The following is a 27045-nucleotide window of genomic DNA, read 5'->3' as shown; positions in this document are numbered from 1 at the left end:
ATGCGTACGTGATAGCTGTAAGTTAAGCGATAAACTCCTCGTGCGAGAGAGTCTGGAGGCCGCTGCAGCCTTTTGCAACATTCGCGGAGAAAAATGCTTCTACCGGTTTATTTTCATTATGTTTTTTTTTTTTTTTCTTTCGTCTTTTCCTTTCAATACGTGCTTTCATGCTACCCCCTTAAAGAATCGATTAACCCCATAAATATTTCAACTCTACGTCCGCGAAACGGGATCGAATCGCGTGACGACGAATACCTGCACACGTTATAGTTACACCGTCGCGGATTCGTACGTTTTTTTATGGACTTTTCTGCACACTGCGGCGCGAGAACGTTAACCTTCTTAAGAGGGAGAGGGGGTAAAAAAATACCTATTTTTAAGAGATTTTTTATTGAAAAACATGAAGACACTTGCAGCAATTTGAATTTGAGGGCTCTATTATTTATAGTTTCAAGAACATTTTGGAAATTTTTCACTGAAATCAATAACAAAATGGCGATATGACGGGTGTAAGTAGCAAACGACTCCGAACTCGAGGGATTTTGCGATGGCGGATCTCCTGAATTTTTTAGAGTTAAAAACATCTTTTGGCTTCGAGCTCGTAGCTCAAATGTTGAAAAAAACTATTTTTTTTCTTCAAATATGTACGATTAGGAACAAAAAAAATTGTTAAAAAAATATTTATTGAAGAATGTTGTGATTGAAATTCAAAAATCCAGTAACGAGCTCGAATCGCTAAACAAGCTTTACAAATTGCGTTAGAATTTTAAATCGATCGGATAAAATCTAACAGAGGAATCTGCGCCACCGTATTGAAAACGTGGTCGTTCGCTACTTACATGCGCCATGCCGCAATTTGTCATTAATTTCAATGAAAAAATTCCAAAATGTTCTCTAACCCGTAAATAATAAAGCTCTCAAACTCAAATTGCTCCAAGTATTTTAATTTTCTTTAAAAAAAAAAAAAAAAGAAAAACTGTACACACCCCGTAACCGCGATTTTCACACTCGCCCGATATGATTTCTACGGCACAGGTGGCAGCCCTCCGATCGTCGTAGAGGATCGTTATCTCACATAGTGACGTACGAATTTCTCGTCGCTGTTGTTGTCGGTATATTCTTTATCGCAAATATCCATGCCACCGAGTCGCGTCAACAAGATGTAACGCACAAAGTATTTATCATGTTTGTATCGTATATACCTATAACATGTACTGCGCATTCTGCGCGAAAAAGCCTTATGCAAATTTTTATCGAATCACCGTGTACCTACCGCAAGCATTATCATTTATAATTGCGCTCTGATTTGTAGAAGAATACGCAATGTCAAAATTTTTACGTATTTGTGGTATCAATATACCTAATCAGTTGGATATCTGCGAAGAAAAGATACTTTTATATACATACGCCTGGAACACCGTCTATCGTGAAATCGAGAGATTCGTAACGATAATAATGAATGCTGCTACCGGTTTTCGATATCAACTTTTATATGCAGCGCACCCTCTCGTCACGTGTCGGCGTAACACGTATATAACACGCGAACTGCAATTACTCGAGAATCGAGAGGGAATTTATGCACACGCGGCGCGCTTCGTTGATCTCGAATAGCGTATTATAGGTGAAACGTCTCATCCCCATTCACCGAGAATTCCTCACGTATGTATGTCGGTAGATATTGCTCGCGCTTCAGACACGCGTGTTACATAGTTGAAATATGCACGCTCTTGTGTATTTGCAATATCCCGTAGATCGCGTTATTATACTATATATAATAAATGTAGTTGTACATACGTACGTACTACGATGTGGAATTCATCGCACGCAGCAGATGTACTATCCGCATTTCGGCTTGTCATTTGGAGAAGTTAAAAACGAGCAAAGTGACTCTCGCCAATTAGCCAGCGTCTGAAAGCAAAGATGAAGAAGAGGCTCGACCGGAGGACAGGCAGCGAACTCGATCGGATCCGAGGACGGCAAATCTGGCGGATCTCCAACGCGGGCATGCAGCGCGCTTTGTGTACCTCCGTCCCTCTCTTCTCCTCTCTCTCTCCGTCTCTCGCTCTCTTGGCGGTGGCTTCATTGTCCGCTCGGGAGGAAAAGCCGATATTGAGAACGTTCGCAAAGCCCCCAACGGGTATGCCTACGTACCTATTTTATTTTCGCCTCCACACATATACGTATCCGTACACAGACAAGAGGTGCACGTAGCTGATGCGATGCCACGGCGGCAGCTCCAACGGCAGTCCCGCAGCAGCGGCAACAGCAGCCTCGTGCCCTCGGGGCAAATCCCGAACCCCGATCCTCCCGACGTAAACTTGCAAACCCTAACCTTCCGGAGGTTGCAGGTATGTAGGTATTCACGAAGAGATGGATGCAGGTATAGAGGCAACGCATGCCGCGTGTACACGCCTCACCCACGTTCATCCGTCTCAAGGAGAGACTCCCGGAAAGTATCGCAGACCGCAAATTGCACCCGATTGTACCCTCTGTACACACACGGCATCCAGAGGTGAGCGCTTTTATCACCGTTATACCTGCCTGTAACTAAACTGTATCTAGTATATGATCATTTCGGATCATCGTGAATAATCCTTCGGAACAAACTGTAAGCGCAGGTATGATAATTACTTGGGAGAAACTTACAATTGCAAGATAATGTGACAATCGAAGACCAATTATGTATATTGAGAGGCAGTCGATATTCGTAAAAATGGAAAAACTGTATTAGTTTCAGATGAATGATGGACAAATTCTTCTGCGGTGGAGTAAATCAAGAAAAAGAAAGAACTGAGATTTTAATCAACGGTCACTGTCGACACGATAATACACTCAGCACTAAGTGAGCACTGAATTGCGCTAATCGACATCAGCGAATCAGCTATCGTGCGTTTCGAGGAATTTATAGGAACGTCATCTTGGATGTCCTTACCATCATAACATGTAAATTAGGATAGAATTTGAGGATGATGGAATATAAAGTGTATTTTCTCACGATCAAACCAGTGATTAATAAACTAAAATAAATTTCAAAGTACCTAAAATTAATATCCTCGAAACACTTTTTTCCCCCTCGAGAGATTTTACGAGGTATAAGCATGGTGCAGACACGTCACGGGTCGACCTCTCGATCCGTCTCTCTTTCACTTCCACTCTTTATCCTTTTCTAGCTTTCGTCGCGCGCAGAAAGACGGCTCGACGGACGAGAGGGGCGAGCGTAGAGCTGCGAAGGTCGGTAGGTGTAGGCGTCAGGAAACTACGACGCGACGATACACTTTTTCGCGATTTCCGCTTAAAGCAAACTTCGGTAAGTTCCTGGTCCGCGAATTAATACCATTTGCTTTAAAACGATGTTGGCATTAGGTGGGCAGCCGTTTTGTATTGGGGAAAAAACGCGAAGGTACAAATTGGCACCACCAAGGTCCAATCATTGTACAATGTGTAGGTTTTATACGACAGTCTGACAATGCAATCGCCATTTTTGTCCCTACGAAAAGTTCCTCATGCAAAGACTTTCCCTTGTCCGCTCGTCTATCTACGAACCTTGGGTACCATTAACCGATGCGCAATTTGCATAGTGCATTTGTTCGCTAGATCAATCAAACTCCAGCTCGAAGGCTTCGAGATTAGCAACGCGCGCGAGAGAATTGAGCTGTGAAAATGGATGCATATATATAGTATGAAAAAGAGCCATGGAGTAAAACGTGGCCGAGAGGCGAGTTTGTTCCGCGATATCGACTCGGCGAGGAGACACGAGGAGCGAGGTAGTGAGTTACTGCGTTTATCGATTGACTTACGACCGCCGCAGTTCACCACGTCGTATCCTCCTCGCAACCTCCGCGAGCCTCCCGACTATCCGCGCTTTTTTGAGCCCTGTAACATAAAAGTGCGAAGGATCTTGGATTGCGAGTGCTTCGAGAAGACTGATAACGACTCGAGTCCTCGTCACTGATCGGTCTGGGTACGTTGGTAAAGGGCGGGATGGAAGCGTCGTCGAACCCTTGACAAGAAACGCGAAACGTTTGACCGTCATTAGACTAGACATGACGATTAACCGCGAGGAAATGCAAGTCGGCACGAAATAGGTATAAGGCACCTACCCCGAGGCGTGATGTAAGAGGCGTGCCGAATGTATTGATTGAAAAAAGCTCGCCGCGAGACTCCTCCAGCACGACAATAAGGTTCGAGCTAGGCGTCGCGTCCGCGTTTTTGGAGCTTCAATTTTATTATATCCTAAAACGCGTCAGACGCCGTGATTACTCGTTGAGGAACCTTCGCAGGTCTGTAAAAACGGGCTTATATTGATCAAGGAACGTTCAAAGTTAGAGGAAGAAAGAAAAAGAGAAAGGTATTCGAGTATCGGATGAAACGAAATGGAGAAAAAGGAAGGTGTGGAGAAAGAAGAAAAAAGGAAACAACCTCCCGAGGGACGGATCGCGGACTGCACAGAATTGGACCGCGTCGATTTAAATTGCCTCCTCCCTTGGTAAGCCCAGCACCACATGTCTCTCTTCATCTCTCATTCTCCATGCCCGACCGACCATCGGCCATCCTTTCGTTTAACCCATTTACCAATGCCACTGAAAATTGCTTGATCCTTAATTCTCTCGCCCGCGTCGCGGCCAGACGGAAATCTCTCTCCATTTTTCGCTACCCTTTATCGCATCTTGCGGTACATGCGTGGGTCATTCCGCAAAGTAGGTACGCGGAAAGCCGGCCACACGATTAGCGGCTCGACGAGCTACAACTTATTGCACAACAAACACGTGACGACTGTATCTGTAGGAGAGATGTCACTCTGTGGATAGCTAATCTCGATCCAGCTGCCATGTCAGGTCTTATTCGCTGTCAATTGCAAATGTCCACGATTTCTTACCGCTCGAATAGGCGGAATATCCGCTCGACAATGTTACACAACTCGGAAAAGGTTACACGTTTTGTAAAAATGTGAAAATCACATTTATGTAATTGGATACAGGCATTGTGGAGACACGTGACATTTCCAACTTCAATCAGAGATTCGATTTTATGTCAGATCATAGATACCTACAGAGTATCTAAGCTAACACTAAATGAGTTGGCACCGAAGACCATGCAACATAGTTTTCTATCTCTTCCCATGATCGTAAGCAATAGTAGGTATCTATGCAAATGCCAACTTGCGATGCGTTAATTTACAAGTGGTCAGAAATTAACCCAGCTCGTTTACCACGCTAGGCTTTTTTCGCTTCCGTAATCGGTGCTGCGTCGCGGCCTACGTTGTCCATAAAATTCGGCATACCAAACAAGTTTGGTGACGTGGTCCAATCCTGTGTAGATTATACGTGTATCAATAAAGGCTTAAATTTAGACTACGACGTTCGCGAATTGGGAGTCCAGGTCAAAACCAGAGTCGAGCGTCGTATTGAAGAGATTCTGGCTAAGAGCCAGCCGCGTATAAGAACGGTAGCCAAGATCACTTCCTCTAGAATTTGTCCAGGGTCAAAGCCTGGTCTTTGATTCCGTGCAGAGCATAGCACAAGATAAACTGGACGGTATTATGCATATATCAATCACTCGAAATTTTATTTTTCCTCCCTCATATATTGCAGGGAAAAACAAACAATGTCAAGAATCTGCACCACCTGGAGCAGAAATGATATGAAATCGCCGACATCTGTGACTTATTCTTCCTCGTATTATAATATTATACATCGCAACGTTGGCAGCAGCAATTTCTCGCCAGAATATTTTATCGGATAAAATTTAGCCGCGGTATTCCGTTTACACGTGGCTGAAGCGTGGCAGCTATGCGTAATGTCGTCAACTCGTTTAATATATTGCCTTCGGGCAACAGGAAACTCGGCAAACAATGTTACCAAGTGTCGTCGTTTTTGAGACCACCACGTCTGACAAAGCCTGGAAACGTATCTAATTGCATATACGTAATCCGCACATTGCACCTTGCATGTTACACTCACGTGTAAAATTATACTCTTCCAAGTATGTAATTACGTTAAATTAAGCACGGTCAATCGAGTTGCGAGTAATATTTGTTTTCGCGACGATCGTGAGAAGGTATCAGCGTCAAGCAACGAAACGCACACTCTTGTCGAACGGTAACAAACCGAAACCTGCGATAGCCTGCAGAGTTACGTCCATGAGTCGCATAATTCATAGTTTAAATTTTCATCAAGTGGCCGCGTATTACGCTGACCATTTTTTATTCCTTCCTACTTCTCATTCCGTTCACGCAATCAATGAATCGTACGGTTAGAGCTGAACATGAACGAGCCCAGGGTAAAGAATTACGTACACCCCGGGTACGTATCGATATGTACAAATATACGAAGAGCCTGTGGTATGGTATGGGTAGTTACACTAGTACCGCCGGCCTCTACGACGCCGGTAGACAATCGATACTGTTGCTGACAAGGTCTGCTCTCTACACTCGGTGTCTACACAGGTCGAAACCGGAGGCCATCTTTACGTGGCTCTTGACAAAGAAACCATTCGTCGTGTTCCAGTCACGACTTGAGACTTGACTTTGACCGTTTTCTCCGCGCATTTGAATCATAATTGAATCTTGACGCTTCGAGCGCTGCTACCACTACCGCCTCTACTCAAGTGGTAACAGGATTGGGTTGTAAAAATATTATTAATTTTGAGGTAGACTCACGTGAGCGCCGGGTAAGATCCTCGTTTCTTATTCATTCCAGCGTTATTTCACACCTTGAATGAAACAAATTTCATCGTTGAGTTTTTAGACTTTGGTCGGCGAGATGCACAAGGCCAACCGGTGGACTTTCCAGTGGCTGACAAGCTTGGATTAAAGTGACAGACGTCCTACCAGGCTCATGGGGGACAGGATGGGACAAATCTCCAGACATTACCGCTTACACGCCGTCGAAGATGCTTCAACAGCGCACTGCAAAGAATCGAGAGATGATTTACAAAGGTGAAAAAGAATGTATACAGGTTAAAAAGCAATGAACGAAAAAGGGGAATAATGATTGGAGTCAGTAATTTTTTCGATTAGTGCTAAATCGAATCTTTCGTCATACAAAATTGTGGAACTCTTGGAAAAGCTTCGAAAGCCAAAAGGTTAGTGAGTGTACTTGGGGATAACGAAAATGGCAGACTAGGTAAGTCGAAGAGAGTTTATAGGCTGAGTTTCGGCCAGCAGTTAAGATGATAAAAATCTGTGAGTCAAATCGAACGGTGCACAGCTTTCCCCGGCACGGTGGTTTGATTTAGGAATTCATTGTCCCAGATCCGGAACGGCATTTGCATTGCACTGCACTGCACGCAGTGCAAGTTTCACCCATTATAGTTCACCGCGCATACTCCCAGATCCAGGTTGGAGGTAGAAAGGTACCCCGTACATAACCTTCGACCCCGTTAACAGGAGAACGCGTCGATGCATGCACCCTGCCTTGTGCGTGAATGTACCTAAGCGTGGCGATTAGTATCCCCGGAATATTGCAGGGTGACATACATATAACGCTACTGCAGGATTGCACAGCATGTTTGACAGTATGGAACGGTGCCACAAGGCATTCTGGGTCAGGCACTTAGGCCTTGGTTAAATCTATCAAATTCTCAGTGCAAGTTGAGTTTCGTGAGCTGAAAACAATTGCAAAGCGGAGTTGAACACGATGTGCATTCCAAACTTGTCACCGAACACGCCTAACCCAACATTCAAAGTCAAAGAGACCAACTAGCGGTGGTAGTTTATTTTTTCACTTTATCTTCGTAAAATTATTCTTATTCCATTACTTGTGACAAGCATAAAAAACAAAATACGATATGCAGTAGAAACCAGCATTACAGATCGGGACTGATCGACGGATATCTACTGTGCAGAAGAATAGAATACCTACAGAATGTCGGTCACGGATCGCGAAACGTTCGAATTCTATCAACGCGAGAATGGGAATGGAAAGGGAAGCCAGTCGCCAGACGCCGAGTATTGGCATGGGAATTTCTAATCGTGCCCATCCTAGGACGAGGGAATCCTGCTACTCTAAGACCCCATGTCGAATTGTCTCTCATGATGACGGTTCAAGCCGTATCCTAATAAATACCTCTTCAATAGATTTCGTATATTTGAAAGTAGGCCTTGTACACTCTCGTGAATAATTCCGCAGTCCCACAACATTTAACAAAAGTTATTTAATATTGAATGTAATTGGTAAATAGGTCCGATGTCTAGTCTTCAATCATTCGTATGGGGAAGAAAAAAACTTTCAGAACAATCGGAAAATGATGTCCGATTAAGATGCGTCCGGCATGGTTTAAAAACAATGCCGCGGGATCGCGTAGTCGAACTATTCGCTCGTTAAAAAATGAGAAGAATTCGGTGAAGGCTACTGCGATTATCGGAGAGCCACTCGAACGGCGAACGATAAACAACGAGCGGAGAGAGGAAAGATGGTGCGTGTATATTGGTGGCTACACACGCATTTCTATGGATGGTTCGGAAACCTGTTTCTCCCCGCTGGCCCGTTCATTGATGGTCCAACCTCATATGCATAACAAGCACAGGTCGCACACAATGGAAGCGCTTTAATGCTGCGGGCGCATTATACACACTTATACACCCATCTTGGGTACCTCTCTATCATAGAGGCATGTCGGTATCTAGCATTCCTCGACAATGTACAGGGGATACATACACACGCAAGCCGTGTATATACTTATCCACGAATAAACAACGCCGTTCGCTGTGTTTCAGACATAAGCGAGACGAACACCGCGAGAATTTTTCCAGCATGCTCAAACGGTGCAATTTTTCATACGACACTAGCGGAGACATCCACGATCGAGTTTGGGCTCATCACGACTTCAGACCTTACGGTGGTCGAAGGTCAGGAACATGTCGAGAATCTTCATGATTGGGTAGGAAAAATAATGACACGATAACATCAGGTATTTAACAAAAGTCAGCAGGAACTGTTTTCAGTGATTTCGAATCTTTCGTGGTTACGAATAAGCGGCGTATATTTGTCAACCCATCAGTTTGAAAAACAAAATCCCTACCACGTCCGATGAGAGGTGAAAATCAAGACTTTGCCGTAGACTTCCGGAAAAAATAATACCTCCAATTACGAAACATTGTGTATAATTCAATTTGTTTTTGGTTTCCTTTTTTTCTATCGACCCGGACGTGGCCATTGCCTCTGCAACCCCGGCAATCACAATAGCGTCCGGAAGCCGAAGGTATTAGAGCTATATTGCACAATTGAGAATGGCAGAAGAGTGTCTCTGTGGGGTTCGGATGTTCTTAACACTGTGTGCGGATTCCAGGCCGTCCCGGGGTTCCCGCACTTCTTTCATGACGCCTTGACACATGTCACTCATTTCTTTACCCTTCCGTTAACCCCGTCGCCATTTTGATTTTTTTTTACCCCTCTCCTATATCCTCGCCGAAGAGGGTGCCCGGATATCGCCAAGATCCGAGGAACGGCCGTTCGGTATTTCTCACGATTCGCGGCTCCGCCGCTTGCCCTCAGTCTAGGGAAGTCAGACAATGGACCTGGACCACGCTCGTCCAACAATAAGTTGATTTCAGATCAGGCATAACCAGCGACTATGGCATCGCTGGAGGAATCCTTTTGTCCCGAGTGTATAGTACGAGGTTCTCCTTATAAGTTTTTATTATTTTTATTTTATTTTCTTATTTTGTTTTACAAATTAAGTGTCTGATTCGCGAGGGGGAAATTTAGGGGCTGATAAACATCGGGGAAACTCGGAGAGAGAGTTAGAAAAAGAATATAGATATATGCAAGGTGCGGGAGTGAGAGAATCGGAGGAGAGACGAGTTGGCGTTGTATTTATTGCACGAGGGTGTCGAGTGGTCCATTGGGAGATGAGAGCGAAACCAAAGCTCTAACGATTATTGGTTTAACGATTCAGACCTAATAGCGTTACGTAAGAGTAAATTTCTCTCCACTCTCAATCCTCCTTTCAGAGCATCCTTACTTACATCGAAATGCCTCGAGAGTAATTTCTATACGATGCAAGTTCAAGCACTGCGAGAACGCGTTCTCGCTTCCATGCAAATGAGTTCCACCCCGCCTCCCAATTTACCTCGCCATCTTGCCGCAGCACCTACCTACCCTCGAATCTCTAATCTCGTAGGAGAAGTTAATTAGGCGGATTAGCATCGAGGCGCTACATGCTTCTCACGAATCTTGAATACATGAATTCTCGGATGCAGGATTCTGCCAATTTAATCAGGTACAAATAGCTTCTTCATAGTACAATCGCCTCGCGCATAATGGACCCCGTTCATCAACCCGTCCTCCCTCCCTGCGATCGACAGATTCTCGAGTGATCATCACGTGGGACTGACAGGATGCTGGGTCGCTTTGAGCAGGTGCTCGTGGTGTCCGTGTCAATCATGGAACAGAGAGTCTAATGGTGAAGGCAAATCCGAATCACTGCTATCATGGCAGGGGTCGTCGTCGACGAGCCATAAGGGATTGTAATGTGCGGAAATGATTTGCCTTCGTAAAATGCTGAATGACCGCCGGAGATTAGCCTCAAGTTTCCTTTCCACATTTTGAAGGTTTAGTTCCAATGGTGAGGCACCGGTAGACCGGGACTCACTTCAACGGGGATTTGCCTGAGTAGAACAAACTACGGTTTCCTGTCTCCGCCGCAGTTGTAACAAGACAACCCGCACACCTTCCACCCTTGCTGTAAGTTCAAATTTTTGTTTTAACCTTAGGTCAATGGCTTCGATTTGCCGTGGCTTCTTTCGCACAGATTGCAGAGGTAGGACTATTATATCCTCAAGCGTTCGCCGGAGATTTGACGCGATATAAAAATCGCTTAGCGTTAAACTACCCGCGCTGGATCATTTACGGTAAGAGTTATCGTTCAAGGTTCGAGGAGATGTTTCGATACGGTCTGCACCGTTTATAAAACGGTCTTGGATTTAAGACACCGCAGTATTATACGTGATAAAATCGCTCGCCAGTTCGCATAGTGTATGAAGGGACTAAAACATCAGAACCGCGTCTCTTGACTCGGTTTGCACCTGGCGTTGCGATGGAAGTACCGCTTATAAAGGGCCTCGCAGAAACCTAATAGAAATTGGCTCCCGATCGAATTGGTTGTATTTTCAATATATTATATCAAAAGTTTCCATGGACACAAGTTCCATAAATCAGTAGCTTCCGATGTATAGACTTCAGAAGGGGAGCGAATGAATTTTTTGATATATGTGGATTACGCGATTCTTACGAATTACAAAGCTTCAAGAGAGACTTGAAATCAAATATATCAATCAAAAACTGCACAGCCGATTCGCGGAGACTCCGCACAGGCGTGAAAAACAGGACAAGTCGATTCTTGCAAGACTCGGAGGGTCTCGTTCTTCACGCGAAATCCGACGTTGTACCTCCTTCTAGTAAACCAGCGAGTTCATGGATGGAATCGATGCATCGATGGAATCAATCACAGCTTCTTGTCTATCTTTGAGAATCAACCGTGAAGTTTTCGAATGATTCCTATGATTTCAAGTCCCCTTGAAGCATTATAATTCATGAAAATCGCGAAATGGATAGATATCAAAAAATCTGTAGAATTTTTTTTCGCAGCCTGTATCTCGGAAACTACTGAAATTTTTGGGACTTGTTTCCATGAGAACTTTCAATTAGGAGGATATGAACTATAACATACTGAAAATCCAGCCAATTTCCGCAAGGATTCAGCAGGATTCTTTCTAAGCGCTATTCGGCATCGTTTTTATCTCTCATTACGCCAACACTGAATCGAGAGGTTGTGACATTCCTCATTGTTTCAAGTTACCCGGGAAACTTTTCCTGAGAACAGTGCTTCGTGTGTAACACCGGCTGCTCGACGATCATAAGGATAGACTGAATGCAGTTGCGTTTGATTCGCAGGTCTTCCACGTACCGTGATGTAACGGTGAGCCTCGTGCTACCGTAACACGTATCATCACTTCCAGGAGCTCCAGGTAGGTAGGTAACCGCGATGAATTAGGTGTAACGGTAAGGCGTGGTTGGACAAGTAACGATAGGTTTGAGAGCTGCTTGTAAGTCGAGCTGGACGAGGAAACGCCTTTTGAAAATCAGTCGCGTACGTTCCGGCGTGCCGGAAGCGACGTACGCAGTAGACGTGCTATCGAGGAAGAGGTTATCTTATCCGGTCGAACCGCGGATAGTTGACTACCGGAGTTCCTGCCGTCCATAAAGGAGCGTTTTTTACTACCGAACATCCGGAGCATCTCCAATTATCCGCCTTGGGTCTTAATACCATCTTGTTATGCGCCTTGGAAATAACCGGGAAACAAATAGCTTGACAAAAATGCGACACTTGTAAGGCATCTGTTCAGCCTCGTATTGGAGTGACACGCACCTGATCTGGACCGGTAATCCTACCACACGCAGGGCTCTAATTGAGCGAATAATTATCGCCTGGATCGTCAATCGCAGTTTCTCACGTGTCTGTCACTCACGTAACGCGAATCGTATCACGTGCGTTCACTCGCGCGGAATAGCGACACAGTGGATATAGTTATTATACAGTTACCGCGGCTGCGTTTTTGCACCGACGTATAATAGTTATACGTCGAGAAATTACGGCTACACATAAATTATACTGAAGCAGTGTAGCAGTAGCCTGCAAATTTACGTTCTCATCACTAAACTATAACCTACAACACGATCACCTGCAGCTATCCTAATTGCCAATAGCGTGGAAATTTTGGCAACGTGTACCGGTAATAACGTTCCTGTGACTGCGGGGCCTTCCCGTAAATATCATGCACCATGTGTACGTTTGTGGGCGTGCGTGTGTAACTGTGTACCTACACTGCATGGAGATATAACGGGGGGAGCCAGTCACGTTGTTCATACGTTGCAGGTGTATTGTGCATCGTGTAGATAGGACGTATGCAAGCGTAACGGTGTGGGTAAGTATATCTTATCGGGCCTGCAGGAACAATGCCAGCACCACGATGTCACGCCCACTAGCTCGGCGGCCACTTCTCTATTTCCTTTTATCAACTCCGTAGAATGTTTTACAACGTGGTGATGTTGTATACTTGAGTAGATAGGGCACACAGCTACCTCTCTGCGAACCTCTCGCCCTACTTCCGATTATCCGCAATTTTTCAAATTCGAGAGACGATGCCACGATGGATCTTGCTCAGCAATCCTTGTTGGGTACAACCTAATTCACTCCGAGTTACTTGGACGAACCTTCTACCTTCGTCGATAGTATAACGGAGAGTAGAGGCAGGGACCACTATCTCCCTGTAAATTAAGATGACGTGTTAGTGTACCAGAGGACCATTTTTCAGGTTTCAAAGCTTTCAGGTTGGATAAAATGAGTCAACTAAATTTTCACTTGACCACGTTTGTAGCAGTTGATCCTTCAATTACGATGTTTTCATCAACGACTCAAGTGTCTACAATTACTCTAAGATATTTTACTACTTCCACTCGGCGTCCTTCAATTTGTCTAATATTGTAAAACAGCCAAGTTCAGACAACGTCCTCAGATGCACAAGCGCCATCGTTATTTTATGCATTTCGGTGGACACTTTTTGAGTAAACAACCATATGAGACAGTGGTCGTTACCTCTACCCGCCGTAGTCAGTAGGTACCTACGCAGTTTCAGTAACATTTCAAAATTCGTGGAAAGGAAACGCGCCGATTCCGGACACTCTATTCAAACTCTCCTCACGTAACGATGGAGTCTAACCCACTAATTGCAGTAACGATAATTTACAACAAATCGTCCTAATCTCGCTCTGTCGTCATACCGGTAAACTTTTAATAATAGTCATGACTTCAGGCAAGCGGCTACGACGTCGTTTCTGTAACAACAACCGTCGCACTGTATACCTGCAAGGCATCGGTACAGGTATATCAGATTCTCCCTTTCTTCGCGACACGGTGTTATCGCAGCCGCGAATAGTCTAAGGAGGTCTTAAGGAGTTCTCGAAATAACGTGTCGTGACCTCGATGCGGTCGCTCGGCTCGACGTGGCCTGGTCTGGCTTGGCTCGCGGCCCGTTTTCCTCCGTCTTTGAACTTAATACTCACAAAAGCTCCAGGCACCTGTGTGCACGGTTCCGCCGCCTTTGCACTCTGGCACTTGGTGTAATTTTCCTCGAAGACATTTTCGCGGTAGAGATGGTTATCGTCCATGTTCATCAACCGGCTACGGCAGGCGTAACGATACAACGCTGTATCGATTTCAATGATGACTGCGCGAGCCATTTCAACTATCAATTTAACTTATCGACGACAACGAGGTGCAGACATTTTTAAATTAATGAAGTATTACACTCCGTTTGTTATTCAAATATTACCAGTTGATCGAAGCTTGTTACTTCATCCGTTTCTGATAGTTGAACCATCCAAAATTAATCCAGACTTGCTTTTTATTTCTGGCTTTAAAAATAACGGAGACACATAGTGACCTTTGCCATTCACCGATAAAACCCGTCGAGTAATGCATGATCATTAGACGAGACAGTGTCGATTCGATTCGGCCAGATGCCAGGAAATCGATACTGGTAAACCGAGTTCCAAGTCTTGTCGAAATTCGCGGTACAGCCATTGTAACACTTTGATGGTTATCGGGTAGCTCGATTCGCTGAAGTCGCGTGCCTTTCGCCAATAATTCCGAGGATAACCGGCACAAAGGAAAGCAACCAACACGGGGTGTAACGATTGACGAAAAGTCAGAGAGACGTTAAAGCCTCGCGACAGCAGGTACGGTTTATACCACCATATTGTTTCCCGACAGTACGCAATGAGTTGTTGTGGCCCTCGGTGACCCTGGCGATCCCCCTCACCCCACGGCATTAGCGCCAGCGGTATGACTTTAATGAATCCAGTTAGTCCAGGGCGCGTACGTTCCCTCGGGAATGGTACCTACAACCCGCTTCGACCGGTCGGTCTCCGATGCTGATGCCTCTCTCTCGTCGTGGGGAGGCGTCGTGCGATCTCTATCGGCGGGATGCAGTCCCCTTTCTCACCCTCACGGTCCTCCAACGCTATCCTCTCATCTTCTCTACATCGTCCGTTCGATGGGCCGATTAAATGCCTCCGCGGACGCTCGATGTGCTCTCCGGTGCAGTAGCTTCTTCTGCATACTGCACTTGGATTTATACATCTTCGCGATCGGGTGACTCTCCCGCCGCGTGCACCTCGAAACGACAACGACGACGACGACGTTCCAACTTCGAAGAACTCATTCTCAACTTATCGTGTGTATTCTTCCATCCAAATGAGATTGACGATGCAGTGAATTCGACGCGACCGAGAGCATTCATCTCGTTCCTCGGTTCATCATTATTTTAGTTTATTTTTACCCCCTTGCTGAGTATCGCTTCAATCATCTCTGTACTGGTCTTTCTTTTAATATGCTATATCTACCACGATCTTCTACCTTTACGGAAAATCGATATGTCAAGTTGAACTGCATCTGTCACTGACTCAGGTAATCATCACATAGCTTTGAAGATTTCGCAGACTTTCGCGAAATCCCTGATCTTCGAAATCAGTACAACCGTTCATCCATCATCGCTAGATCGTAAATCTACGAAATTCACCGCCATCTCAGTTTGATCGTTATAGGAACTAGGGACAAGCCTACCGATGCAGTTTCGACCATCACGTATATGCGTACTCCACGCAATGAGAACAGACCGACGACATCTTCCTCATTCTCTTTCCTCGGGACTCGCAAGAAGCAGCGGTGAAACCGCCTAAATCGACGTCCCTCTCTTTGTCCTTGTCCTCGCCGATGGTCCCTTCACTCCTCCTCCTGGCCGCCGCTTCTCACTCTTTCTCTCTTTCTCTCTCGCTCTTTTTCCGGCCGCTTTCTGGTGGACCGTGATACGAACAGGAGTTTGGGATCCACGCCGACGCTGCGGCGCTAATTGCTGCAGTCTTTACACAAGGTATATTAACGCTGCAACACGTATAGAGCCATAGTAGATAGTTGCCCAGGATCGCCCTATACGCATCACCTCTTCTCGAGCATCAAAAATCACTACACGTGAAGAACTAGCCGGCGGGCGGGGTGGCCGCAGGATGGACAGGATACCCGGGGAACGAGAAGGAAACGCAAGAGAGGCGACGACAGGAAACTTTTATTGGTAGTGGGACTCGACTAGCAACTGGTCAAAACTGACTGGCCGGCACGTTCTACAAATAACAGAGAGAGAGAGAGAGACGCGGTACGACATTGACAAGGAAAAGCTGATTGACTGGTACTGATGAATTGATCCGGGATCGTTGAAACATATGAATATCAATTATCGATCTAACTAAACATCATTTATTTGTTCAAATACATTGTAATCCGATAACATCGAAATAAATTTTTATTCTTCAGAATTTATGACCAAATCAAGTATCATTTGAGTAAACGCAAGACTTTTTTATTAACTGATTTAGATAACGAAAGATCCTGATCAATGCAGCGATTTCACTAACTCTTTGTACGTAGATTTTCTGTGCCGTACTTTGAAAAATCTCTACACGTGTTAAAAACTACGTTCAACTTCTTGGATTCAACTGCAACCTGACAGAAGCTTGAGGATGTAAAGGCGTGTAGGTCGAAATCCTTCTAGGTCAATAAAAAATATACATCCTTAAGCGTCTAATTGTAAGTGAGTATAGGAACGGGGCTTGTAATTCAGAGCGACATAATCCGGCTGACGTAAAATGAGTTTTAATCCATACATGGTACCCAGTAAAAATTCCGTAAGAAATTCAAGGACGTTTAAAGGACTTTTCCAGGTAATTTTCAGGTCATTCAGGAACATTAAGAATAGAATATTTTCAGAACACAAGAAAAATTCGAGGATAGTTTCGAGGACGTTTGAAGGACGAGCAGTATTCAAGGACATTTACAAGACCATTCGACACCATGAGTCTGTAAGGTTGTTGTATATCGAGTTAAGAGGCACGCTGTATAATTATAATTTATTCTAAATTGCCGCCGCAAGGTGTAAAATCGTGCGACGTTTAATTTGCCGAGAGGGCAAACGACGTCGGCGTCCCCTCTGACGAATGAATACCCACCTACCTACCTACCATCTGACTCTTTTGGACGTGACAAGCGAATCGGGGCGAAGGGGTGATCACGGTACGAGCCATGAGGGTAGCTCTCCTCTCCATCGAGCACATATCGCGTTCCCCAACCCCTGAAGCGCGTTTTGTCACCAGGCATCTGATGTTGTTTTTTCTTTTCTCTCTCTCTCCTTTATTTTCCTCCCTGTTGTCATGCCAAGGGTGAACAGCTCTGGACCCCTCCCCCGTCTCGGTACCGGCGCTAACGCTTAATTCGGAAGTAAAATATCCCGCTTATCGACTGCGGGCGCAACGGGATGCGCCCGAGTGGCGCCGGCGCTTATGCACCCTACACCCCTGCACCCTGCATTGCCTTCCCACCCTGGCTTCGCTCTCATCTTCCCTCTCAGTCACCCTCACCCCGTACAAACGCCTCGCTTCATCCTTGTCCCTCGAAAATGCAGCATGTGATCGTCGTTCTGCAGCACTGAAGGATAAACACAATCGGGGGTTTAACCCGTGATCATGCGGATGTTTAGGATTCGCACGAATAGTGGTAAAAAAATTAGAAATTTCGGTGAACGGATGGACCAGAATACCGAATTTTCATAGATTCGAAAATCTGAATCGTAAAATTTTTAAGTGTAGAAAGTCCAAGTATAGAAAATTTTAAATATAGAAAATCGAAATACAGAATGACAAAATATAGAATGGCAAAATCGAGAATCTATATACGATTTTATATTATCGAGAGGAAATCTGACGATTCTACACTTCATCATTCTGTCTTCCAACCTTTCTATCCTTTTGCTTCTCCATACCATATACTTTCAACATTTTTAAATTCTACAAATGAACTTTTCGCTTCTTCGAAAATTCGATGTTGTGACTCTGCAATTTTTTGATCTTTCTCTACTTTTATCCCCACCCATTCGCACCGTGTTTCAATAGTATGAGGACAATTCAAGCTGTTGGAGCTGGAATCGCTGATTTTTTTAAACCGTTAAGCCTATCATTCGTTTTCGAATATATAAAACAGCACGTCGTGTCCGAGAGTGGAAAAAATTTTACCGGGTATGCGAGCGCGTATGAAAAAAGCGGAACAACGTCCTCGCACTTTTACTCAATCTTGGGGTCCGCGATGCTTCGACTTTTCAAGATGTTCCTCTGGAATCTGAGGTAAAAGTACGGGATGCACAGTTCTCTGCTGTACAATAGTTGCTCGAACACACAAATTGAAAAAGTTAGGCAACGCGTGGGAACGCTGCCGGGAGTAAAAACAAACTCTGAAAACTTTAGAGCACGGTATGAAACGTCTTTCTCGCAAGTTATAGAAGTTTATATCGGTCTGTACTAGGACAATTGGGTATTTCAACAAGAAGTCTGTTATAAGTTATATTAAATCGAGTGTTCGTTAGAGGTGTATACATACATACATCTGTACATATGTACACTTGTACTCCGCGTAATTTCTTATACTCGCAGTGCTGCAGGGGTGTCTTTGTCAAAAGCGTTGCGGATGCAAAAACCGTGTAGGCTCCAAAGAACCAGCGACAAAAAAAAAAGATGAAACATAATCCATGGTCTGGCAGAGTTAACTACTGGTATAACATACCGAAGTGTTAAGCAAGAAGTCTCATTAAAACCGCGTATTTTCACTGTGTGAAACAGTCTCAATCTCTCGCTCTCTCTTTCTCGCACTCGCCTCTCCCTAAAACGCGACGTTTTTTTTTCCCCGCCTCGCTTTTTTGCTGCAAAAAAAAATATATATATATAACGAAGAAAAAGTGAGGGAAAGGAGAAGCGTGAAGTGTAGGGAAAAAAGAATCTCTCCCATCATGAATAAACCTGCAACTAATGCGACCCCTATCGTCCGCACCCCTGAGCCGCAGATTCGTTCGAGAACCGCGACCCTTCTGCTCGGACTATCCATTTATAAATTGAGAAGATCCTGCACCCCTCAACCTGCAACTAACCACGTTCATATTTTATAACGATAAACCTTTATCCATCATCGGTGAGTGGTGTGATGATAAAAATAATTGTACGTGCATGGATAATTGGTAATATCGTTGAATTACGTGTACACTTGTGGTGCGATTCGATCGATCATAATCATCTTTCCTCTTACTGTATACGTATGCAAAGAACATGACCTGGGACGAGTATTTTATCGCACAACTTTTCTCAAGAGCACCTCAGGTGAGGGAAAGCTTTTTAAACACTGCAATTATGGTTGTTCGTTCGTCTTTTGCCATTATTCTGCTGCGTCGACGGTGTAATTGAATGTCGTAAAATTTTTTCCGCACCCCGGATCCATTACAATAGCTTGAATAGAACGCATCCCCTTCTCGTGGATATTATACATGAGCGCATAAATGAAGGAATAAGGAAGCGCGGAAAGCGAAGTGTAATATTCTCGTTAACTTCTTCTTCTTCTTCTTCGAGTAAATATAGTACAGAGGGCATCTCAATAAGCGCGGGGTCGTCATCGTTTGCTGTTACCGCTGCTGCTGCATATCGCTTTATTGCTGAATTTATGCTGTCGAGATTTTCGATTCGCAAATGGCGAACGGCACGCGGTGAGCAGAAGCGGAAATATACCGAGAAGCATAATGGGTCCGGGGTAAGGGAGGGAAATCCGAGCGTTAATTTTAAACTGCAAAAGGCCGCTGCTAGCAGATTTGCATCTTCTTTCTACGAAAACACGCGAGCCGAATAATCGCTATCCTCGGCTTGTTGGTGAGGCATAAATTTCACGTAGCTAAGCCAGCTACACTCACGCACCTAACATTCGAGATGAGCCGCGTAATCGGCTCTGTAAAAAGTTTTTCTTGCATACTTGCGTATACTTCTAGTCTGCTTTTGCAATTTACCATTGTTGCGGATTGTATAGGTGTACAATGTGCCAGCCTGCCACGTCTCGCTTAACGCACAACAGCGATTCCCGCAACAAGTGGAAACGCGAGAGAGGAAATAATTAGAATGATTCAGCCCCGGCGATAGCTGAGAGTTTACGTCCTTGTTTTTCGCCGGAAGTTTTCCAAGACACTGCAGATTAATTACGGACCGAATTGTGCCGAGGAATTCACCCATTTGCGATAATTACGGTCGAACCAATTAAGTATGCAAAATATATATATCTCTATTGGGGTGGTTACTTTTTTACGTACTCTGCGAAAAGTTAGATTTCAACCTGAAACGAAACCTCGTGAAACCCGAACTCGGTAGCAAATTTCTGAAAAATGCTTCATCCGGTTTGAATTTTTCAAACAGTCTAACCGAAATATTTCGAAAATTCTACAAGTAGGGAAGCTGTTTTTGGTTTCATTTTGTAGACAGTCAAATGTTCTTTAGAAAATGTCGTGACTACTGCGTGGCATTATTTGTATCAGCTTAGAAGACGGGCGAGATAAAAATTTGCAAAGTAACTTAGCATCTTGCTTCATTTCTTCAATGCACTCAACTCTAAACATTCGTATCGAATACACGACGAACATTTAGGTGTATACTAGTCTTAAACTTTTTTATAGAACATTTCATTATCTAAAAAATGAAACCAAAAACAGCTTCCCAACTTTTGTAGTTTTCGCGATATTTCGGTTAGAGTGTTTGAAAAATTGAAACCGATTGAGGTACCTTTCAGATATTTGCCACCGAGTTCCGGTTTCACGAGACTTCGTTTCGGGCTAAAACCTAACTTTTCGAACGGTACGGAAGAAGATGAAGAATTTTTTTTTTTTTTTAAATATAACCACTCTAATCTATACACTTGCGAACTAAAAATGTTCAAACTAAGGAATCCAAAGTTAACTTTCCTGTAGATATTAAAAACTCGTTATTGGAAAATTTGCCAACAAATCTCGTTCTTTTCAAGTAGGTATAATACGGTGAAAGCCCAGAAGTATACTGAATTTTGCTCTCAACGAGTAATTTTTCATTTCAACAAATGATCTACGTTTCATGCTTTTGCTTCTTCGAGTCTCGTCGCCTACTCCGCGGCTCTCACGGTATGGAGAACCTGCCCGTCGATTGAGATTTCGGGAGCAGGTGGTCCGCGGTAATAAATTGCATTGTAAGCGATCGGTTCGTCCCTCCGCCCTCCGCCCTGCAGCACTCGCCTTTCCGCCTTTCCGCCTCCTCCCCCCCGCCCCTCACCTCGCCTTCGTCCCACCCCCGCTTCGAATCCACCTGCAAATCGATACCGCGTCACTGCGACTGGTTTTCGTGCCGAGTGTAATTCGTTTGTTAAATAATATTTTACCACTGGCGCGAATTTGTAGAATAATGAAAAAAAACCACACACACACACACACACGTACACACACGTTGTACGACGTAGATCAGCGTTATCTGCAAACGATCGATGATGCTCGGCGAAATAAAATAATTTGACTTTATTTGAAGCTAATTGTATGAGAAAAAAAAAATTTGCTTTAGGATCATAACGCTGCCGTGAAGAGCGATAAATAGAGAATATCGTCTACAGGAAGAATTATCCTGGTTGAGAAATCTTTATAGGTAGGTATACACGCTGCGTATAATACCTCGAGAAAGCATGATTGATAGACTCTATCCTGACACATGTAATTGCTCTTCGGTAAAATAAATTTAACCTACGTCTTGACGCGGTCTGTATAACTATTGTACATATATACAGATATACATATAGACGTGTGTATTGTAACCTGTTGCGTCGTCGGAAAGCCGTCAGTCGAGCTTCAACGCTGTGTAGGTTTGTACGTCCGTTTCGTACGTATTTATACACGTGTACGTACACGCCTGTATCTATCAATATAAAATTGCGAGCACAAATAAAATGCTTTTAAATGCTTGCACAATCTAGTCGAGTAATACTTTTTCACGGTTTCCATGGCACGGTCCACGTATTATATTATACCGGTAGACGAATGTTCAAGTAATTGATTCAGTAATCTAGAATCTTGAAGATATAAATACATCGTGTGCTTGGAATACGACTGAACGGAAAAGGAGTTAATTACGTTGAAGACCAAAATTGGGTAGAAATCGAAAAAATGGGGGACTGCGGAAAGTGTAGGATATAAGATCCGATGTATGGAGAAGATAACGGAGCAGAATAATATTAATAACAATGCATGAATAAGAACGGGGATAAATAGTGCCTGATAAATATATAAAAACAAAAAAAAAAAAAAATAATAAATACATAAAATAACAGCGTCAGCATTATATAAGAAGCCGAGGAACAGTATCTTTTTACCATCTTATTCTTTCTTCCTCTCCTTCTTCTTCTTCTTCTTCTTCTCCCCCTTTGTATCCCCGCTTTTTTCACCCCTCGATTTGTAAGAAAACATAAAGGAAGAAAAAAAAAACCACAAAGAATCAAAAAGAATAAGAAAAGTAATGGTCGAGGCAAATAGAAAGAAAAGGTAAGCGGCGCGGCAACCGGTCAGGTGAGTTTTTGACCGTCTGCCGCTGGAGTAGCAAGCGAGACACGAAGCTGGCAGACCTCCCATTCCCCCATCTCTCTGTTCCTCTCTCGCTGCCCTTCGGCGTCCTCACCCCACCCACGGCGTACTCGCGTTCGGCAAAAGGGTCCAACATAGGCTGATCGCGGTTCACCTCTGGCCCTTCAACCCTCCACGTCCCGCCCCCGAAACCAAGAAGAGGAACGAGATGGAATGGGAGGAGGAGGAGGAGGAGGAGGTGAAAAAAACCCGAGTATTCTACGCCTGTAGGTGTATATGTATAACTGCCAAAATATCGACCGCCGTCATGCATGCCACTGTCATATTTTTCGTTTCCCTTCATCCATTAACCAATTGGAGTGTAATTTGACCTGAAGTATGGAGCTTCCAATGCGCATACGCTTTGGTTGAACCAAACAGAAAACATATCCAAGGTGACGTCACATATTTTGTCCTTTGGTGTTAATATTATTGTTTTTGCAACTTTTGACTGCAGACATAAGCATTTTCAGGAAAAAGAATATACGGAAACAAGTAAGTAACGTCAAGTAACCTATATTTACGTGATTTCTGTGACGTTATATTGGATATCCGCAGACTGAGCGAAAATCGGTCTTCAGTACTGACACACCTTATTTCCTTACATCATGGTACAGAAGCGAGTACATCTTCTCGCGACTCAAGTCTAGTTTGGAATTCCGTTGGAAAGAAAGTACAGAAACGACTAACCGACACTGCTGCAGGTAAGTAAAGAACGCATTCACTCGGTCCGTTTAACCGATGCAACCGGATATTCCGCACTGCGGTAAACTCCGTCCGCCTAATTGGGTGCACAGGTTGTTTGTTTACCCTGTTTTTTCAAAGCCTGGTCTGCCTCTCGACGGTCACGAATTGCATTGAAGGTATGCGTATAATACTAGTGATGTAACGAATGTGAATTTTCAAATATTCGCGTATACGAATGCGGATGCACATTTTTGAATCTGGCGCCATTTCTCCATGGCTAAAAATCGACAGTTGATTGACCGACGGTACACCATGCAAGTCGCACGCGCAAATTAGCGCCGTTTGCATCTTATCATGGAAATTGCCAAGCTGTTACGAACTAAGCCGATTGTTTGTTTCATTATTTAACGACAAATTGATCAGAGACTCAAATTAATTTTGAGATCAGAGCGTGATTCAAACGTGAAGACAAACTTTTGTAATACAAGTCCATCAAAACAATGTTTTTTGTCTTGTTTAATATTATTTTGACAACTTTTACAAGCAAAATATGAAGTACTTGTGACAGTCATATTCGAAAAATATTCGCACGATATTTGCGAATGCGAATATTCGTTACATCACTAGCGTTATACTGGCTTACGCGAAATTGGTGATAATCTCTCGTCGTCGATTTATCGTTACAGGTATATGATTTCCGCTTTTTACTCATCCGAAAGCGGTTGCAGTAGATCCTGTTTGACAAGCGCGGCAAGTGTATCGGTTACATTGGGCCTGGTTGGAGCTTCGCGTGCGGTTTCAAGATTTTCACTACATGAAGTTTCTAGAAAAACTGACTCACAATCAGTCCGTGCATATCGCACAAGCTTTTGAAACCGTGCGAATGAATTCGTCCGTTAAGAGCCGGGGAACAATCGGTTTCAGCGTACATTTCGCATCTTCGGAGAGTTCTTAGGAGTGTTTTTTCACTTCCGAACACTCGAAGAAGTGCAGGATCGTAAACACGAATGGTACTATAGGTACCTACTTTTATCGCGAAACGGGCGTCTATAAGCGTCTGCATGAAGTACGGATATAAAAAGCTGTTTCGCTATAATTGAGCGAAACCACGTGGCAACCCCCTCGATTATATTAAGATGGAAGAGCGCAAGGACGAGTTGTTACACTGACCTCGGAATCACAGATGTTCCGTTACGCACAGATCGTGGGAACGGAATTTTTCCTGTAAACACGCGATATAAATCTGCAATGAAAAGAATTCGCGCAAGCAAATATTTCACCACTTTCACGACGGTGATGCAGTAATTGCACTGCTACTTCCTGCCTTACTATCATGGTGTCGAGTAAGAAAAACCTAACAAATTCAAGGACATTTTTAGGTTATTCAAGGACATTCAAGAAACATAAAAGTACACGAATGCAGAGAACAGAGGGCACTGTACGTGATCGGCGCGACGTACGAGGTATAGGTTGGTTATACTACAATCTGTTGGTAGGGAAAAACGAAAGCGCGGTTTGAGAAGGGACTCGACTTTTTAGGAACGAGAAAAATTCAAGAACATTTCTAGGACCTCGAGTAATTCTGGGACCATGACTATGTAATTCTTACAAGAGCTACCCGCCCTTGGAATTCGCCCAGAAGCGTCATCGTTTCGCAAATTATAAAACCCAGTTAAGATGATTCGATCAACGGTTATACAATCTACACCAATTTCTTCAACCTCGAGTTTATTATAATTGTCTTCGTTAAAACGGTTGAACGATCGGTCAGACGACACTCTCTGCATTTTAGCGCGATTCGATGGCACAACTGAAAGATTGTTAACGTCGCCAAGTTATCAAACCATTTCTGGTATTGAGGTTCTTAAATAATTCTCTCATGAAACGTTCCTTAGCTTCAGATTATTATCGAATTCCTGTACCCATGCAATTGATTATCTAACCACCACATTTAGCTGACTGGGTGCCATAAAATTCTCTCTCAATTTTACCCACTCCTTTGCAAAGTATAATAGATGAACGATTTGTGGTCATCTTTATAAAATTCAATGTTTTCAAACACGACTTGTAAACGAAAAATGAAATAATTCGATTTGCATGACTAAAAACCAACTTTGAGTAAATTTTAAAGAAAAGATAGCTACTGCTTAACGCACTACATTCTTTGAAACCACGGTGTTAAAGATAGTAGATAGAAACCGAACACCTTTCTACCATTTCCAGCCATAACCTTCGATAACGGATACTTCGATGACCAAACTAATCTTTACCTACGACCACCCCCGTCATGGTAAGTGAAAAGCGAGGACAGATAAGGCTGTGGAAAAGACGATATGCGCAAAGGTGGAAGAGCTGTTGAAGAGAACGAGATGGACGAGCTGCATCGACGTCGAAGTCCCGAGGAACGAACGGAGCTCGACTCCTGATATAAGGGCTCCTGGTCGTCGAGACAGGAACGACCTCCGAGGTTTCATCTTCTCCTGGTATCGCTCGGGCCTGAGCTCGGTTTCTTCCATACAAGGCAGGGGGTGGACACCAGGGTGTGAAACGGCAGCACCAGTTTGGTCATAATTCCTGTTTAGCCGGTGCAGGTTATGGGCGGTGCCCCGGGCCACCTGCCCGGCGTTATGATCGCCTGGGTCCCGAGGCGAAGGACGTGGACGTGCAAGATGGCGACCCGACGCCAGCGTCGTCACGCCCGCGCCGCGTAGCAAACAGGGACGCATGTGTCACCCGCTAGGCGGAGGTGATTCCGTTTCATCTCCTTCTCTCCATCGACGATCGCGAACCGCACAGTAGCTGCAAATCCGAACGACGAATGCAACGTTTCGCATGGATTCGCAACCTCCTCTCATCGCTCGAGGTCTTCCACAGGCCTTTGTTCTCCGTCGCGTTTCATAATCTGGTGGCGAGGGGGGGGTGGTTAAAATTACGCGGCTCTCCGACAGCTTCGTCATCGATTCGAAATTCATTGAAATGCAAAAATCAGCGAAATGAAAACGCGCCGCCCCGTTAAGAGGGGTAACATCGCTCGTGCTTCTTCCCGTGCTAATTGGAAAGTCTCTTCAGCCGCACGTGTTTGTTTCCCCGATATTTATTTTTTTATTTCGTTTCTTTTCTTCCTCTCGCTCTGCCAAGTGGAGACCGGTTTCTTGTCCTCCGTCCATTCGTTCTCCCTCATTTTCTCGGCGCCTGTCATTCTCCGAGGGTCGTTCTTAGCCGTTTCTTTTCAAGTGCTGCTCTCGGAATTTGGAGCGTGCTCATACAAGGTACCCTGGGGGGATGGGGGTGAATGTTCTCGCTGTTGAAGCACCGTGTCGTCATCTGGTGTCAGTTTCCGGAAGATTTTTCGCACCCGGCGCAAACGTGACCCAAACAACTTGCGCGACTTGAATCGTTAAGCAGTCGACCCTCCTCCACGTGTCCGCTCTCCCTTGCCTGATGTTTCGGAGATTGGCGGCAACGTTCTACGTTATCGGCCGAGTTCGTTCTAGCCCCGGTAGCTAAGGGTTGATCAGAATAGCACCGAAGCCGGCGATGGCACCAGCTGGTGTTTTTCAAAATCCGCAATCACAGGGCTGCCAAAATCCCGGGTCCTTCGATCATTGAAGCATCATTCAGTCTACCGATCGATCGGTCGAAAACGTTTCTCAACTTGAAGTAGTCAAGTCGTATGATTTAATCTGCAGGTTCTTACTCAAATTTCAACAGTGGAGATCTTACAGCGTGATTATTAAACATATTATGATCCTCTTACGAGCAAACAATTCATCTATAACGAACACTGATATTTCCAGGAGAAAACACACAGTAGTATGATT

General features: G+C 44.3%; 3 long non-coding RNA genes across 3 annotated transcripts in view; 1 reads left to right on the top strand and 2 right to left on the bottom strand.

The window, feature by feature from the left end:
- Positions 1-1752: 1752 nt before the first annotated feature.
- LOC124304435 (uncharacterized) lies at positions 1753-3034 on the top strand. The gene is made up of 2 exons (XR_006908186.1): positions 1753-2512; positions 2732-3034. It is a non-coding gene; the product is annotated as an uncharacterized LOC124304435 (long non-coding RNA).
- A 56-nt stretch (positions 3035-3090) lies between these two features.
- The window catches only part of LOC124304437 (uncharacterized), an 82098-nt gene continuing 58143 nt past the window's right edge, over positions 3091-27045 (bottom strand). The window contains exons 4-5 of the long non-coding RNA XR_006908187.1: positions 6659-6907; positions 3091-3291 (exon numbers count right to left, since the gene is read on the bottom strand). This is a non-coding gene — a long non-coding RNA (uncharacterized LOC124304437). The remainder of the gene's footprint in view (positions 3292-6658; positions 6908-27045) is intronic.
- On the bottom strand, positions 9630-12516 carry LOC124304439 (uncharacterized). Its single transcript, XR_006908189.1, has 2 exons — positions 11908-12516; positions 9630-10683 (listed from the first exon to the last, which is right to left on the bottom strand). It is a non-coding gene; the product is annotated as an uncharacterized LOC124304439 (long non-coding RNA).

The sequence above is a fragment of the Neodiprion virginianus genome, chromosome 5 (assembly GCF_021901495.1).
Source record: "Neodiprion virginianus isolate iyNeoVirg1 chromosome 5, iyNeoVirg1.1, whole genome shotgun sequence".
In the NCBI taxonomy this organism is placed as follows: domain Eukaryota; kingdom Metazoa; phylum Arthropoda; class Insecta; order Hymenoptera; family Diprionidae; genus Neodiprion; species Neodiprion virginianus.
The sequence above is the reverse complement of the archived record's forward strand: the minus strand, read 5'-3'. Positions and strand labels throughout refer to the sequence as shown.